The 16225-nt window shown below is 38.3% G+C and overlaps 1 protein-coding gene across 7 annotated transcripts in view; it reads left to right on the forward strand.

The window, feature by feature from the left end:
* Positions 1-6: 6 nt before the first annotated feature.
* Positions 7-16225, forward strand: part of CNOT4 (CCR4-NOT transcription complex, subunit 4) — a 152413-nt gene continuing 136194 nt past the window's right edge. For all 7 annotated transcript variants that reach the window (XM_010831627.1, XM_010831630.1, XM_010831629.1 and 4 more), the window contains exon 1: positions 7-210. The gene's annotated coding sequence lies outside the window, so the exon portion shown is untranslated. The remainder of the gene's footprint in view (positions 211-16225) is intronic.

A 16225-nucleotide genomic window follows, 5' to 3' on the forward strand; every position in this document is an offset into this window, starting at 1 on the left:
AGTCTTACCCTAATGTAAGATGGTGGCCCGTCTGGCTGTGGAACCCACCGAAAGCTGAGAGTCTCTCTCTCAGCCGTAAAGGTCGGACTCGCTGAAGCAATCAGACCCGGTTCTGAAGAGTTTTTTTCCCCGACACTCGTTCAGTGGTCTCTCGTGAGGACGCGGCAGCGCGTGGAGTCGGCTAAGGGAAAAGCGAGGCAAGGCAGGCGGGTGAGTCTATGCGGGGCTGGGCTTTAGGGGAAACCCAGGGCTGACCGGCTACGAGAGAGCGGAGGCTTCGCTGGGACTGTGCAGGCCGCACCCCCCTTTCTCCCCACCCCCCCCGCCTCATCTTCACCCTCCTCCTTCTCGATCTTCCTCCTCCTCCTCTTCCTCCCTCTCCCCTCTACGCCACAGCAGTTACCACCAGGAAAAGGGAGCAGGGCAGAAGGCAGCGCGGCGGCGAGCGCCGGCTGCTTCGAAAATCTCTTCAATTGGGCAGCTGAGGCGGCTGCTCGTCTTCAGCGCTTTCCTCTACATTTTTGTAGGAGCAGCAATCTTAAGTCTCAGGACTCCTTGTTTTCCCAGCCCCCTTGCCCCTCTCTGACGTCCTTTCCCAGTGGACCCCGTCTCCCAGGACCAAAGCCATCACTCCCACTCTGACCGGTGCCGCTGCTGCTGCTCATTAATCCTACTGCTTGTTGCCCACTCGTCCTGCTGCTTGTTTTTTTTTTTTTTTTGCTACCACTCTGGAGTTAGCCTTTGCCCCCCTCTGTTGCTTGCAGTCAGCCCCTCAGCCTGTCTTGCTACCCTGGAGCTTCCGATTTGCTGTCTTTCCTTTAACCACATCTGTCATTTAAAAGCTGCCCCTTAACTATCTCGATTGTGCCGCTGCTCCTTCTAACCCACCTGTTTCACAGCTTTCTTGGGTATTGTCCTTTCCTTCCCTCTTTCCTAACTGATTCTTTCAGCATACTCTTCCAGAAAAAAAAAAAAGAAAGAAAGAAAGGGACGCCCCGTGTTGGCCCCTGAAAAGTCAAGGAAGTTGGGAAGTGAATGAAGTGAGGTAGGATACTATTAAACATTTTGAGTGAAGATCATTTATCAAGGCTACTCCGGAGAGGAGCGTCTTCGTTTTGCTCCCAGTGATCAATTTGTGGAGTATTTGCTCTGTTGGGACGTGGTTTTGTTTTGTTTTTCTTTTTTCATTTTGGACCGGTTTCTCCATGCTACCAAACGTTCTTCTGAATTGCATCTCCCCAGGACACTTAGTATGGGCTTTGATGATACCAACAAATATTAGCCTAGGCGTTTAAAAATAAGATAAATCTGACACACAATCAAATTCATCTGTGAGCTTCACGAGCAAATATAAGTGGTATTTTGATTATATGCAGGTTATATGTGGGTTAGGGATTCCTTCCAAATTGAGAATTGATTATTGACTCAGTGTTACTGATGTTCAGCTTAATTGATGACATTTTATTTATAGTTTGAGTGGAAATTTCCTCTCTGGCTAATACCAGATTGACTTAATATTTTTGGATTTGGTAAGTTCTTTCTTTTAACATTTCTAGAATGGTAGGTATCAGAATACATTATCTTCTTTTGAAAACCATTAGGTATATAAGCAAAAGAAAAATCGGTTTTTTTCTAGAACGAAATCCCTCATTTTTTTTCATAGGAAAGAAGGGGGCTGGGAAAAGAAATGACAAAGCTGTGCACATAAATGCATTTGGTAACACTCACTGTCATTATTGTTTACATTAAGAAACAGAAAGCTAGAAGCCAAGGGTGGCTTATGATGTCTGTTTTGGTGGAAGCAAAATTAAAATGTCCTGAGTAATGGCATAAAGTGAAGAAGGAGCTTTTGCTATAATCAGACTACTGTAAAGTAAAGAATTACCAGAAAAACAGACAGGATTACATAGATTAGATACATACATCTCAAATTTAAACATGAATAATACATTGTATTCATAAGATATATATAAAAATGTTAAAAGTCATAGTAGCAATCTCATGCAGCAATATACCTCTTACTTGCAAAAGTAATAATACCTCAAATGTAAATATAAATACATACAGCTGGCCTTTAAATCACTTTTGGAGATTACTGCATTAATTGTGATTTTTACAGATTTTATCTGTAGTACTTGAGGAATCTTATATTTGACATTACATTCACTTGATTGTGATAAATGGTCTGTTTCATCAAATGTAAACCAAGGTTAGGAAAAGATACTTATAAAGCTTTGTTTTTCCTTTCAGCCAGTTAAGCCACAATTTGGGGAAACTGAATTAATCCCTACTCTTTTGAGATTTAGAAGCAATTCATGTAGCAAACCTTGGGTTGAGTTATAACCTGAGCTTTTTTTTTTTTTTTACAAGTATTACTTTTAGTTTATATTAGTAGGAAAATATTTAATACAATTGATCTTCAACTCTAAGCAAAAAATACATTTCATTTTTCTTTGTAATACACTGGTGGAGAAGCTTTCTACTATGAACAATCTGAATGGGTTTAGAAACCTTTGGCAGTCATGCTTTGCTGAATTGTAAGCTGTGTATTCTAGGAGAGGACAGTCTGGCAGAAGAAGGTAAATGATTTTAATATATCTTTTCTTTTGTAAAGCTATTTTGCTTCAATAAAAAATGTTCTCAAGTAGTTTTCTCCACTCTATACTTTTTTTACCTGCAGTCATCAAATTCTTATTTTCAGCACTGTGAAGTCAAAATGAATTCACTTTGGGATCTTTAACACATCTGAAGAAGATAAGTGCTTTGATATTTTGATAGGAAATAGAGAGCTGAGATTTCAAAATATTTTTGTATGGTTTATTGCAGCTTCCTAATTTTATGGGTTTTTTGTGGGGAGGGGGAGATAGTTTGAAATACTTTCTGCTGGGTTCAGTAGTTGAATTCTTCAATTAATAGATTATTTCTAAAGGAGGGTTTTTGAATGTGAATTACTTAAGGTAAACTTGTTATAAAATTTGTTTATATAAAGTTCTGTAGACAAACCTTTTATGAGGGATAAGACTATAACCACATGGCAAAGTGCAGAAAAATTGTTTTGTAATGCCCTTCAACTTCAGTCTGAATGGAGCACTAGTGATAACTTGCAGTTTATTACTTTGTAAAAGAAAGAGAGCATTGCTTAAGGATGAGCATCTTGCATTAGGGGAGTTTTATTTTTAAGATGATGTTTTATATATATATATTAAGTTAATGAAAAAATACCTTCTCAGTTTAAGCACTATGATTTTAGAAATCTTCCCTTTCTCTCCTTCACTACTTCTATCTTAAGGTTAAGCCACACTGTTGATTAAAACATTTTTTTTTCTTTTTGGTGCCAGCAAATAGCACTTGATTGAATCTGTTTCAACTCAGTGTTACTATTTTTATATACCATTCAAGTGAAGTAGAAAGTTTTAATTTGTGAAAACTTAAACATTTGCTGAAAATTCAGTTAGTTTTTTGTCATTAGATATACTACTGTCTTCTGACTTTTTGTGAAGGAAGTTACATTCATCTCAGCTGGTTCTAAAGAAAAACAGTAGGGAAATAGGTTATAGAGATTTTTGGTGCTCTAGAAATAGTATAACTAGAATGTACTACATACTTTTCTCAAAGGATTTCTTAATCTAAGTGAAACTTGTAAATGGTTTTCATCCCACTGGAGTAGCATATATTGGATAAAATTTGTTAACACATTTTGAGATTAAAAAAAATCTGTGTTTAACTCAGATATTAGGAAAAATGTGCAAATGGCCCATTCTTTGTGGTAATACCCATGATATTTTAAAAAGTAATGTTTTTTCTCAAAAGTCAAGAGTATACAAATGATAAAGATGGGCATTATTTACTCAGTGATGTGATGAAAAAAGATAAGTGGGACCTTTAATCCTATATTTAGTGGTTTTATGAAAATGTTTTTGATATTTATGTGGTCTTCTTTATTAGAAAAGATTGTGTGGTAAATGTCAACTTTTTCAGGTGTAATAATATTAATTCAATAGGTTTTGTCTCATTTCTTTTTCATAGCATGATTCTTGTATTTTTTTAATGAGAAAGTAGTTTATAGAAGAGAAAATTTCAACACTCTTTTGGCCCCTTAGATTAGCTTTCCTATCTAGCAGTTTTTCTTTTACTGGAAGAGGGAAATTACATGCTACTAAAAAGAAGATCATTACCTTTACTTGCTAGGAAAATGAAACTTTAAAGATAGGGCAAGTACAAGGCAATTTGAATATGTTTATTTTTCTTCTAAGAAGTTTATTTGTGAGTATGGTTTCATTCTTTCTAAACTCTGTTTATATAAGAAAGTTGTCTTGTTTTAAGCTTTAATTGTATTGGGTGATGGACAGATGATGTATTGCTATTAGGATAAAGCTTGCTGTTTATTTGTTGTTCAGTTGCTCAATCGTGTCAGACTTTGCAACCCATGGACTGCAGCACACCAGGCTTCCCTGTCCTTCACCATCTCCTGGAGTTTCCTTAAACTCATGTCCATTGAGTCAGTGACGCCATCCAGCCATCTCATCCTCTGTCCCGCCCCTCTCCTCCTGCCCTCAATCTTTCCCAGCATCAGGGTATATGAGATATCTGTTCACAGTCACTGGGTTTTTAGTTATGGTATCTAAAACCTACCCTCTTGAATATTTAGAGAAATTGTGGAGAAGGGGAAATCAAAATAATCAGATTAGTGTGTATATATGCCTAAAACTAGTTGGGAGAAAAAAAAGTTAAGGCAAAGAAGCAGTGTAATTAGAATAAAATGTCAACATTTAAAGATAGTAGGTGTTTGTATTACTGCTTTTAAAAAGAGTTAGTTAATGATGATGGAGAGAAATGGTGGTTGAATTTTGATAAGTAGCTGTAGACTGAACTACCAAAGGGGTGGAGCATTCCTTAGTAGTAGCAAACAGATGCATTAAGGCAAATATCTGAAATTTCTTAAACATAATTTTCAGTTCTCAGAATAAAGAGGAAGTGCTTATTTTTCTGATTATTTAATACTCTACTAAGTCAGTCTCTGTTAAGAGCAATAGTGTCTTCAGATTGTAAATTTCTTGAAGTAGCGTTGACTGATTTGGCTTATTGAATGTTGATTGTAGCAGCCTTTTTTTTTTTTTTTTGCCTTTTGTATTTTGCTTTTTTTTTTTTAAAACAGCTGATTTTCAGCTGTTGTTTGGGTGGGTCCTTTTGTGAATGCTGTAATTGAATGAGAATTTGAAATATAAACAGTATTGCTTTTGGTAGTAGATTAATTTTTCTTTTGATGATTATCCTTCCATTTAGATTGTTTTTTTTTCTTTAGTTTTTAAATTAATTCTTAGTTGAGAATTAGAATCATACAAGTTCCCTGCCAAGTTAGATCTTTCCAGAATTTTTTTCTTACTTTAAATAGGGACCTGGGTATTTGTTGGGTAAAGAAAAGTGGTATTCTATGCCTTGGTTTTGTCATTTAAAATCAACTATAGACTTATTAGTGTTAAAAATAAAAAAACTTATTGTGGAAAATTTAAACAGAAGTAGACAGAAGTCTCTGACACAGACAGAAATGTCTGTGTCAACTTCAAAGATCAACTCGTAGTCAACCTGAGTTCACCTGGTACCTTCACTTAGTTTATTCCTTGTCCCCCTACTCTTTGACCTGGATTATTTTGAAGCAAATCCTCATCTTCACAATTATTTCATATGAGCTAAAAATCTTTTGACATAAAAATCCTTGTTTTTTTTTTTAAGCAAGATTATTCAGTCAATCTGTCAAATAGCCTTTAAGTATTTATTACAGATGTGCTTCTTGGGAAACGGTTCAGCCTCTTCTAAGAGTTTATTATCTGGTTGGGTGTACTTCCATAATTATTAACTAGCGCTAACCAAAACATAATAGATCTAATGCTTTGATTCATAGGTCTGAGTCCAGTATGTTAGTGTAGAGATATTTAGAAGTAGGGCTTCTTGAGAAAGTAGGACTTGAATAAAGAATATGTACTGTCTGTATAGGCAGAGCGTCTTCAGAAGGAGAACATTCCATACATTTCGTGTGGAGCATGGAAGCAGGAGCAGACACGTTGAAGGGGACCAGCATGATGTGAGAGAGAGAGGAGTCTGATCTCAGTGGAATAAGGTGCTAATTTCTGAGAATGGTGTCAGAGAAATTAGTATGCTAGAGTCAGGCTAGATTATGAGGTGTATTCAGTGTCAGGTTGAATCTGATGTGCTAAATAGTAAGGAGCCAGTAGGTTGGTTGGGGCAGGAGATGACATAGTGAAAGTACTTTCTAGAAAGATCCCTCCTTCAGTAGTGTGCAGTGTATTGTGGGGTGGACAGTTGAGTGAGAAAAATTAATGAGTAGACTATGGAGGTAAGGCACCATCTGAGAGATGTTGGTGTGACATCTCATAGATTCCATCTTCTCTTCAGTCCTTTACATCCAGAAATGACAACAAGGTTTTGGAGAGCAGAGAACTGAAGAAATGTAGTCTCTTTGATAGTAAACTGCATTTGTTATCCAAGCCCAGCTTTTGGAAAGGAAGTGATGGCATGATTTCTCAAAATAACAATCTCAAAAAATTTCAGCAGAAAATAACCACCAGTGTTTTCAAATAATTTTAGTTATGTGTTCACTGAGAAATAAGAGTTTAGAAAATAAAATCTTTATTACATGATGATGAGATGGAACATATTTCATCTGTAAAATAGTAATTGATGCCTTATCTGCTTAAATGTGTATGAGTTCAGGATTACTAGGAAATGTATGTTTGAACAGCTTGTAACCAGTATATATTATTGGGTGTCTTTAAAGTTTAATAGTGACCTGATGAAAGCAGAAGGAATGGCATAAAATTCTGATGAATAGACACTAATATTGTCAACCCCAAGCTCCTGTAAGGATGAATAAGGATAGGTCAGCAGGCCAAAGAAGAATGTAGGGCCATTATTAAGTGAAAGTTTATTCTTTGATTTATTTTGATTATACTTTGTTTTGCAGAGGTATTCTAAACATATCTGGTTAAACAACAGGCTTATTTGGAATTTTTTTTTTAAGTTTTGAGACCCTGGAAGTTATTCTTTTCTTTGTTTTGGTTTGTTTACTCTTCATTAAACCAACTTTCTTCATCTATTGTGTATTTCTGGAGAGCATGCTTGCTTTGTTTTGTGAAGGAAAATTTCATTTTGTATCTTAAAGCAACGGGGGAAAAGTAGATTTCTTGTTCTGGCTTTGTAAATAGTAGATGGTTTTCATTTCTTCTCTTTCTGATTCCCTCAATATGACACTTAGTCCCTTTTTACAACATTTAGCATGTAGATCTCAAGAATTATCACAATTGAGTCTGAAAATATGTCAAGCTTGGGGTGCTTACAGCTTCAAAATGACTTATCAATCATTTTCTTTCCTATTATTAATATAAAAGATCTACCATAATGCCATGAATATTTTGGGAAATTATAATAAGAATAAAGATAATAACATAATATAGTGCTTTGTTGGGAAATATGTGTTTTTCATTGATGTTCCTTCCATTCTGTACCTCCTTAATCCTGGTAATGTGACAGAGCTATTTCTGACATTTTTCCCCTTCTTTATTTAGCGGGTTATGTGTGCTGTCTAATATGGTCACTAGAATAAAAGCTGTTGCTTTCTCCTTTGGTATATTTTAACAGAGCCTTTCATATTTTAATTTTGGATTTAAGATTGAATTGAGATCGCCTTTGTGCAGAAGAATCTTGAGGATTATGCTTCTTTCTCATTCCCAGTGTACATGGAAAGGAAGTAAATTATCAAATATGCAGTATAGGAGAGCCTTAGTATTTGAGAATATTTTCAGTGGTGGCTGCCAGTCTATTCTTTTCCTCCAGGAACTTTTAATTTAATGCCTTGAGTATGGAGCCACGATGAAGGGGTGGTAGTGAAGTGAAAGTCACTCAGTTGTGTCCAACTCTTTGTGACCCATGGACTATATAGTCCATGGAATTCTCCAGGCCAGAATACTGGAGTGGGTAGTTGTTCCCTTCTCCAGGGGATCTTTCAAACCCAGGTCTCCCGTGCTGCAGGTAGATTCTTTACCAGCTGAGCCACCAGGGAAAGGAATACTCGAGTCGGTGGTCTGTCCCTTCTCCAGGTGATCTTCCCGACCCAGAAATCCAATGGGGGTCTCCTGCCTTGCAGGCGGATTCTTTAGCAGCTGAGTTACCAGGGAAGCCCCGAGGGGTTGATAGGGAGGGGAGCAAATGGTTCCATTCTCCAAAAGGCTCTCCCAGATTTTAACAACTTGAATTAATGTCAAATTATTAGTATTTTGCATAGCTTTATTCATATAAATCTTGGAAAAGGGCCCTTTTTGTGTGAGTGGCTTTGGGAGTGTCTTGAGTTGCTACGAGGGCAGGTGCATTGCAAACCTAGGAAAAGGGAAGATAGGCAGAAAATACAACGAAAGTCTTCAAATTCTAATAACGGCCACAGTGCATTTTTGCCTCAGGCATTGATGGTACTGGCTCCTTTGCTGCCTTTGGCTACGTACTTTAGGTTTTCTAAGTTAGGCTACTAGTTGGGAAGGCTACAAACTTTAGCCTTTTCTACGTCAGATTAGCTTCCTTCTCCAGGCTTCGGCATTTTAATCTCTCTAGCTCAGAACCTGACAATTGTGTCTTTAATCTGCCAGGAAGAAGGGGGAAATGGGAAAGAGGAGAAAGTGATATGTATGATACTCCTCATCTGTTCCTAAGTTGGCATAAGATTATTCTAAGATTATTTTATACAAGAACCTCTTCCTTTCATTTTTAATTGTATGTAATTAGTTATAAAATAGCTTCATAAATTTCCTAAATGAATCCTTAGAAATATTGTAAAATGTGCTTTGGCCATAGAGTTGGTGATATGTTGCAGGGTATGGATATAAGTTAGGTGCTTAGTGGTACTTCTTTAGGAATGTCTTGCTTCTATTAAAATCTTTTTTGTTATACTAGACCTAGTATAAATGTGAGTTTTGCTTCTAGAAAGTAAAGCTAGTGGTCTTTGTTTGTTTAAGGTAGTTACCTTCCCTGCACTGTATTCTAATCTGTTTGATCCGAATGAAAACAAGTATGACAATAAAATACTTTAATAGCCATGCTAATAAAATACCATTTGTTAGTCATATGTCCCTATTAGTTCAGTTCAGTTGCTCAGTCCTGTCCAACTCTTCACGACCCCATGAATCGCAGCATACCAGGCCTCCCTGTCCATCATCAACTCCCGGAGTTTACTCAAACTCATGTCCATCGAGTTGGTGATGCCATCCAGCCATCTCATTCTCTGTCATCCCCTTCTCCTCCTGCCCCAATCCCTCCCAATATCAGAGTCTTTTCCAATGAGTCAGCTCTTTCCATGAGGTGGCCAAAGTACTGGAGTTTCAGCTTTAGCATCAGTCCTTCCAATGAACACACAGGACTGATCTCCTTTAGGATGAACTGGTTGGACCTCCTTGCAGTCCAAGGGACTCTCAAGAGTCGTCTCCAACACCACAGTTCAAAAGCATCAATTCTTAGGCACTCAGCTATCTTCACAGCCCAACTCTCACATCCATACATGACCACTGGAAAAACCATAGCCTTGACTAGACGGACATTTGCTGGCAAAGTAATGTCTCTGCTTTTGAATATGCTGTCTAGGTTGGTCATAACTTGCCTTCCAAGGAGTAAGCGTCTTTTAGTTTCATGGCTGCAGTCACCATCTGCAGTGATTTTGGAGCTCAAAAAAATAAAGTCAGCCACTGTTTCCACTATTTCCCCATCTATTTCCCATGAAGTGATGGAAGCAGATGCTATGATCTTAGTTTTCTGAATGTTGAGCTTTAAGCCAACTTTTTCACTCTCCTCTTTCACTTTCTTCAAGAGGCTTTTACTTCCTCTTCACTTTCTGCCATAAGGATGGTGTCATCTGCATATCTGAGGTTATTGATATTTCTCCTGTCAATCTTGATTCCAGCTTGTGCTTCTTCCAGCCCAGTGTTTCTCATGATGTATTCTGCATATAAGTTAAATAAGCAGGGTGACAGTATACAGCCTTGATGTATTCCTTTTTCTATTTGGAACCAGTCTGTTGTTCCTGTCTACTTCTAACTATTGCTTCCTGACCTGCATATAGGTTTCTCAAGAGGCAGGTCAGGTGGTCACTGGTATTCCCATCTCTTTCAGAATTTTCCACAGTTTATTGTGATCTACACAGTCACAGGCTTTGGCATAGTCAATAAAGCAGAAACAGATTTTTTTTCTCTGGAACTCTCTTGCTTTTTTGATGATCCAGTTGATGTTGGCAATTTGATCTCTGGTTCCTCTGCCTTTTCTAAAACCAGCTTGAACATCAGGAAGTTCACAGTGCACACACTGTTGAAGCCTGGCTTGGAGAATTTTGAGCATTACTTTACTAGCGTGTGAGATGAGTGCAATTGTGCGGTAGTTTGAGCATTCTTTGGCATTGCCTTTCTTTGGGATTGGAATGAAAACTGACCTTTTCCAGTCCTGTGGCCACTGCCGAGTTTTCCAAATTTGCTGGCATATTGAGTGCAGCACTTTCACAGCATCATCTTTCAGGATTTGGAATAGCTCAACTGGAATTCCATCACTTCCAGCTCAACTGGAATTCCATCACTTCCACCAGCTTTGTTCGTAGTGATGCTTTCTAAGGCCCACTTAACTTCACATTCCAGGATGTCTGGCTCTAGGTGAGTGATTACACCATCATGATTATCTAGGTCGTGAAGCTCTTTTTTGTACAGTTCTGTGTATTCTTGCCACTTCTTGATATCTTCTGCTTCTGTTAGGTCCATACCATTTCTGTCCTTTATCAAGCCCATCTTTGCATGAAATGTTCCCTTGGTATCTCTAATTTTCTTGAAGAGATCTCTAGTCTTTCTATTCTGTTGTTCTCCTCTATTTCTTTGCATTGATTGCTGAGGAAGGCTTTCTTATCTCTCTTTGCTGTTCTTTGGAACTCTGCATTCAGTTGCTTATATCTTTCCTTTTCTCCTCTGCTTTTCTCTTCTTTTCACAGCTATTTTTAAGGCCTCCTCAGACAGCCATTTTGCTTTTTTGCATTTCTTTTCCATGGGGATGGTCTTGATCCCTGTCTCCTGTACAATGTCATGAACCTCTGTCCATAGTTCATCAGGTACTCTATCAGATCTAGTCCCTTAAATCTATTTCTCCCTTCCACTGTATAATCATAAGGGATTTGATTTAGGTCATACCTGAATGGTACCCTATATGTATATATAAATATATAAAAATTATTTTGTCATGCCTAGCAAATATTTTCAGCAGCTTTGGAGAACTTTGAATAACATATGATGTGTTTGTGTTTACAGATTGTGCTTTTTATAATGTACTACTAAATTCTACAATCTTTAAAACTTGGCATTATATTAAAAGCAATATTGCTCTTAGAGTAAAGGAGTTAAATGATTTTTTTTAATACAGTTGAACATAGTTTTCATTGGCCTCTAGATTTCATTGCCAGCCCTTTGAATTCCTATTTTTATTTATTGCTTCTGCTGCGAGTATTATGCAGTTTAGTATGGAACCAGGTTGCCTGAACGTGAATCTTGACTTTACCACATTCTTCTTGTCAGACCCAGGGCAAGTGACTTTATCCTATCAGGGCCTTAGTTTGCTCATTTGTAGGATGCTGCCATTAAGATTGTTGTGTGGAATAAATGATTTAATGTCTATAAAATGTGTGGAATAGTGTTTGGCATATAGTCTTGTCTTGTATGTGTGCTGAGTTGTGTCTGACTTTTTGCAGCCCCATGGACTGTAGCCCGCTGGGCTCCTCTGTCCGTGAGATTTCCCAGGCAAGAATACTGGAGTGGGTTGCCATTTCCCAACCCAGGGATTAAACCTGTGTCTCTTGTGTCTCCTGCATTGGCAGCAGGATTCTTTACCACTAGCGCCACCTGGGAAACCCTTGACATGTAGTTAGCCCTGTAGAAGTGTTTGCTGTTTTTACACATTTGAAAGGATTTAAAAAAAAATCTGTTTCTGTAGACTTTTTATTCAGTATACTTTTTTGTGTCTAGGTAGTGGACATACGTTTTCAGTAGTTATTTGACCAACTAGAAATACAAGTAAAGTGTTTTAGCAGGTAATCCAAGTACTGACCTACCTAGGATTCTTTTGAATCAAGGAATAATAGAAAGTGAATTTGGATAGGTGTAATAGAAAATAATTATGAGTGTTTTAAATAAAGACAGAGAAATTTAGATGTGATTGGTAAGAGGGGAATCATTGCAGTCACTTCAAATTCGTTTTTTTAAGTTGGGGAGAGATGTGTTTAAAATAGTGTTTCAGTTCAGTTCAGTCGCTCATTCGTGTCTAACTCTTTGCGACCCCATGGACTGCAGCATGCCAGGCCTCCCTGTCCATCACCAACTCCTGCAGCTTGCTCAAACTTGAGTCGGTGATGCCATCCTACCATCTCATCCTATGTCTTCCCCTTCTCCTCCTGCTTCAATCTTTCCCAGCGTCAGGGTCTTTTCCAATGAGTCGGGTCTTCACATCAGGTGACCAGAGTATTGGAGCTTCCGCTTCAGTGAATATTCAGCCCTTCCAGTGAATATTCAGGATTGATTTTGTTTAGGATTGACTGGTTTGATCTCCTTGGTTTCCAAGGGACTCTCAAGAGTCTTCTCCAACACCATAGTTCAGAAGCATCAATTCTTTGGCGTTCAGCTTTCTTTATGGTCCAACTCTCACATCCATACATTACTACTAGAAAAACCATAGTATTTAGGGGAAGATGGTTTTGAGTATCTGTGGTAGCATAGATACTTGATTTTATGTGGATAAGATATTATTTGTTTATTCTGTTCATTGATGTATCCAGAGTGACTCAAACAGTGCCTGGTAGATAATAAGATGCTTGATAAATATTTATTGGATGAATGAACCTTGAGGGGGACTGAGATAACAGACAAGTATAAAGGAAAGTAAGCTTTTGGGATCCCTACCTTTAAAGGGGTAGAAGTAAAAAAAAAAAAAGGTATTATTAACCGAACAACTGGAGAAGTAAAAAGAAGGTGGAAAAGTATGTCTCAGAAAACAAACGAAGAATTTCCTAGGGCACAAGTCACAGGGATAGGAAGATCCAGTATGATATCACTTTGACTTCAGGAGGAAAGAAGGAATTGACACAATTCAGTGCAACATTCCAGGAGAATGAGACCAGAGAAAGCTCTTTGGCTTGTGGTGGGATGGTCACTAATCACATTAGAGCAGTTTCGTTAGTCTGGGAATGTGAATCAGATTGAGGGGAGCTAAGGGAAATGGTAAGTAGAGACTGTAGGTAAAGACTGTTCAGTAGTAAGGAATGACTGTAAAAAATGTCAGTAAAACATTATAATAGCTTTCATAATTATTGAGTATGTAATATGAGAGATTCTGTTTATTAGAAATGAGAAAACGAGGCAGTCTTTATGCTGAATGTTCTTAAATTTCACAGTATAGAAGACTTATTATACATGCTGCTTCAGAGCTCTGCCACTTGCTAAATAACTCTGTAGTCTTGAGGAAAGTTGTTTAATCTTCTTGTGCATCTGTTTTCTTCCTTGTAAATGATGGAGATCTAGGTCATAGATCTGGTATGTTTATAGATCTATATTATATCTTAGATCTGTTAATCTTTTTAAAATGCTTAAAAAATGCTTGGTATGTAGTAAATATTTGATAAATATTACCTGTTATTACCATCCACTGCTGAAGTGAGGGTAAAGAGTAGGATTGGACAACAGAAGAGAAGAAATAGAAAAAAAGATTAATAAAATCGTTGCCAAGTAGTGGTAAGAACTGAATAGAAAAGCCTTAGTTAGAACCTTTGCTCTGACTGTCCCTCTGCCTGGAGAGCAGTTTTGCAGTTACTGTATAGCTGTCTCCACTCCCTCAGACCTTTGTTCACGTAGTGTACTTTTCATTAGGCCTGCCCTGTTTATTTACAGTTAGCATTCAAGCCTCTCTCCCCTAGTATTTGCATTGTTTTACTTAAAAAAAATAAGTTGTCACTTCAGTTGTGTCCGACTCTTTGTGAACCTGTGAATTGTAGCCTGCCAGGCTCCTCTGTCCATGGGATTCTCTTAAGCAAGGACACTGGAGTGGGCTGCCATGCCCTCCTCCAGGGGATTGTCCCAACCCAGGGATTGAACCTGTTGCTCTTGATATCTCCTGTATTGGTAGGCAGGTTCTTACCACTAGCACCATCAAACATATTGTATAATCCACTTACTTATTGTATATACGGGTTGTTGTCGATCTCCATCTACTAGGATGGGGATGTTTGTTCCTTGATAGACCCAGGTTCTGGGAATAATATTTGGTACATAGCAGGTGCTCAGTATATGCTCGTTGAATGAGTACAGTATTTCGCCATTGAAGCGAGGTGGGTGGGGAAAGCAATTTAAGTGGTGCTGGGGATACAATTTTGGAGGAAAAGCCAATTTTCTGAGATTGATGCATACTATATAGAAGTTGATCTTCTCAGATCCACTTCCTCTTCTCAAGTGGGTTTTCTGAGTCCATTTTGGTACTGGTTTACCTGGAAATCACTTGGAAAACCCATCAAGCTGAGGAAAGAAAAATGTTAAGACACCTCTCTTTTCCTATAATAATTATATCTTACTTTTGATTAGCTGATAAAAGCTTAAATTTTTGTGTTTATTAGAATTTAGGAACTGTTCTCTAGACTCTTTATATTATTAATTTTTAAAAACTCTACAGCCTCCCGATACATTGCAGTTTCCTCCTATGCCATCATTAGGGGAAGGAAAAGCCCTTTGCACTGAGACAAAGGGCAGTGCTTCCTCAGACTCTCACGTTCTATTGACAGGGAGCTTCTGACACCTCATTTCCCCTTCTGGCAGTCACAGGCTTGACACCACTGCTCGCCCGAAGTCCAAATCTCATTATATCTTTTATCCCTTTTTATGTCAGTTACTGCCATTCTCCCAAGTGACAGTTCATGTCTCACACTTGAATCCTGACAAAGTTCTGTTTCTTACCTTTTCAGTCCTTTCCATCATCAGCAAAATTTCTTGTATCCTTGTTTGTTTTTTTTTCCCCCCTAAACACTTCTCCACTTCCTATTGTTGTGAAGACACTGTCATCCTTGTATGTGTTGGCTATATTTTTCATTTCATTTTTATATGCTATCATCAAGGGTCAGTGGTGAGTTTCATGTACTGAGATTTAAGATTACATTTCCCATGATGACCTCTTCCATTGACTAGGAGTTAAAAAGGGAACCTGGTTTATATTGTCCAAAAACCCTTAGGTTTGCTGGCATTTCTTGCATTCTGAGCTACTCATCTTTTCTTGACTTTTAGCTCATAGTATACTGTCATCCTTGATAATAACACTATCCGTTTAAAAATTCTTGATAGTTGCAGTATACACCATTTGTGTTGTTTCTATTACTTTGACCTCTTAAGTTCTAAAATTCTTCTTTAATGATTTTGCTCTCCACCCTATCTCAGCCACTACTTCATGGTCGTGTCTTTTTTTTCTTTTTCTAGCTGTGCTGCATGGCATGTGGGATCCCAGTTCCCTAGCTCAGGATTGAACCTCTGCCCCCTTTAATGGTAGTGAGGAATCCTAACCACTGGACAGCTAGGGAAGTCCCCATCAGTTCAGTTCAGTTCAGTCGCTCAGTCATGTCCAACTCTGCAGCCCCATGAATCACAGCACGCCAGGCCTCCCTGTCCATCACCAACTCCTGGAGTTCACTCAAACTCACGTCCATTGAGTTGGTGATGCCATCCAGCCATCTATCTTATCCTCTGCTGTCCCCTTTTCCTCCTGCCCCCAATCCCTCCCAGAATCAGAGTCTTTTCCAATGAGTCAACTCTTCGCATGAGGTAGCCAAAGTACTGGAGTTTCAGCTTTAGCATCATTCCTTCCAAAGAACACCCAGGGCTGATCTCCTTTAGAATGGACTGGTTGGATCTCCTTGCAGTCCAAGGGACTCTCGAGTCTTCTCCAACACCACAGTTCAAAAGCATCAATTCTTCGGCGCTCAGCCTTCTTCACAGTCCAACTCTCACATCCATACATGACCACTGGAAAAACCATAGCCTTGACTAGATGGACCTTTGTTGGCAAAGTAATGTCTCTGCTTTTGAATATGCTATCTAGGTTGGTCATAACTTTCCTTCCAAGGAGTAAGCGTCTTTTAGTTTCATGGCTGCAGTCACCATCTACAGGGATTTTGGAG

This window comes from Bison bison, unplaced genomic scaffold, assembly GCF_000754665.1.
Source record: "Bison bison bison isolate TAMUID 2011002044 unplaced genomic scaffold, Bison_UMD1.0 scf7180017864530, whole genome shotgun sequence".
NCBI classification, from domain to species: Eukaryota; Metazoa; Chordata; class Mammalia; order Artiodactyla; family Bovidae; genus Bison; species Bison bison.